The following is a 2,407-nucleotide window of genomic DNA, read 5'->3' as shown; positions in this document are numbered from 1 at the left end:
AGTAACTTCAGCAGGCTCTGGGAAATAGGGGCTGTCCCTGATTATTTGGTACCTGGCCCTGGGGTGATTAGGGTAAGTGACAGTGGCCAAGAATGTGAGAGTCTGTTAAAGAAGGTAGCTGGGGGTATGGGCTTTGGACTAGTTGGTTTGCATTAGAAAGGAGTGATCATGGGTGAGTTTTTAGTACCCCCATGAACTGGCTAACTCTGGAAGAGCCAGTCCCTCCAGGTTCAGCAAAGCCCTCAAAGACAGCAAAGCATCAGAATAAAGAAAATAAATGATGTGCTTAATACAGTAAGGAACTGATAACTTCATTTCACCAGAGATTGAGCTAGCTGGAGAGTAGGTTGAAGCTCGGGTTTGTCTCTTTTCCTCAGGCATTGCTCTTCCAGGCTTTCCTTTGGAAGTTTAAAATTAACTTGGCCTCCTTTCCACACAGCTTTATAATATGGCAAATGTCTTAAGGGAGAGAACTTTCATGTTTGTGTTGCAGACTATATCCTCTCAGCAAGACTTGACCTCCTCGGTACCCTAGGACAATGAAAAACTTTATCCTGTCTTTATGGCCAGCACCTCAGACTCTTGCACCACCACCAGAATTTAGTAAATGGCCTATAGGGAAAACTAAGCTTGTGTTCTGGCCTCCCCTCTTTTTCTGTTTGTTACACCCTTTCCAGGTTAACTTCTCTTTTCTCAATAAAGTTCCTCTGCTAAGGAAAAACTTGGTCCTCAGTCCACATTGCAAATTGTTGATATTCCTAGGAACAAAACTGCTAGCAGACATCAGTTCACTTCAGAAGAGCTTGTTGCTCCCTGGAATTTTATTTATCTAGTCCTCATTATTTTCATAGCTTTTTAGTGTCATTAAAAGTATTGTTTTTGCAACTTACTCTGTTTTTATTTGTTTCAGTGAGAAAGTAGCCCGACACAGCCTACTATCTCCCACCCAGAAGCAGAAATAGGTATAAATATGTGTTTTTAAGACTTCTATTTCAAAGAAAGAATAAAAGCAAACAAATAAACAAAAAAAGATTGTCGAAAGTAAAGATGTAACGCATTAGAAGGCACATGAATTACTATTCAGTTATTTAGGAAAAAAACGTGTGTTAACTCAATTTTTATTTTAATCAAATATACATATGGTCTTTCCAAATAAGTACTCCTATTTGTGTTACTTTGTTTATTGAGTTGCTCATGACCAATGCCAATTCACACCCTTACTTAATTCCCATCAATAAGACAAGAAAATAAGGCTGGAAAGGGCTACTGGCTTACTCCTAAGAGAGAACCACAGAAAGATATTGTCCATCTTCCCTTGGATGTCATGTCAGGAATGTGGCAGCCATCTTGCTAGCAGCCAGAGGAAGAGGACTTCACTAGGTATGGCAGAGTGGAGACCAAAAAACAACTTGGGTCTATGGCCATGCTACCCTGAACAAGCCCAATTCTGCCTGATCTTGGAAGCTAAGCAAGGTCGGGCCTGGTTAGTACTTGGATGGGAGACTACCTAGGAAGACCAGGTGCTGTTAGGCATAAACAATAAAAAAAAAAAAAAAAGAGGGATTGTAAATTGACAAGGTCTTTGCAATCTGTGAGATTGATCAGGGGTTGCCTCACCTAAAAAATAAAATAAAAATAACTTGGGTCATGATGAAACTGCTGAGCCACTGAATAAAACTTGGTGTCTAACCTACCTCAGGATTTCCTGTTATTGGAGATATGAAGTGCACTTATTAAGCCACTAGGAGCCCTCACACTAACTACAGTAACTTCTAATTAGTAGGTACTCAGTAAATATTTCTTAAAGGAATAAAAATTCAGAAGAAGGATGTCATCCAAGGTGAGATGATGATTAATACTACATATTTCATTCAGTAAATTCTTTTTAAGAAAGCACTAAAAGGAATAATTACTCAGGGCTACTGTCAATCTATATTATTATAATCAATATTCATATTCGATCTATATTGCAATCGATGCCACTTAAGTGACTAAACCATTGAAACTTTGTTACTTTAACCAGTAACTCTTTAATATAGAAGAGCCTTGGACTTGAAATCAAAAGACCTGAGTCCAAGAGTCAGTAGCGTATGACTTTGGATAAATAAAATAGGTGAGAATAATATTAAACATAACATTTATCAAATGCTTACCATGTAACAGATGATGTGCTAAGTTCTGTGTATACATTCTATCATTTAATTCTTATAATAATTATATAAACTAGATATTATATTATCCTATTTTTTAAAAGTGAAGATACTGGCCATTAAGAAGCAAGATTTGGGATAATAGAGGTATGAAGAATTTGAGCAGTTCCTCCTGAAGATAACAATTACTTAAACTGGGAACAGTTATTAAAAACAACTATTTCAGGGTATTGGAAATGACCAAATCCATTCCTAGC

At 37.4% G+C, this 2,407-nt stretch overlaps 1 pseudogene; it reads left to right on the top strand.

The window, feature by feature from the left end:
- Positions 1-1,414: 1,414 nt before the first annotated feature.
- Positions 1,415-1,532, top strand: LOC120595237 (uncharacterized; annotated as a pseudogene).
- The last annotated feature ends 875 nt before the right edge of the window (positions 1,533-2,407 follow it).

This window comes from Pteropus medius, unplaced genomic scaffold (assembly GCF_902729225.1).
Source record: "Pteropus medius unplaced genomic scaffold, Ma_sr-lr_union100, whole genome shotgun sequence".
NCBI classification, from domain to species: domain Eukaryota; kingdom Metazoa; phylum Chordata; class Mammalia; order Chiroptera; family Pteropodidae; genus Pteropus; species Pteropus medius.
This window is presented reverse-complemented; position numbering and strand designations above follow the sequence as displayed.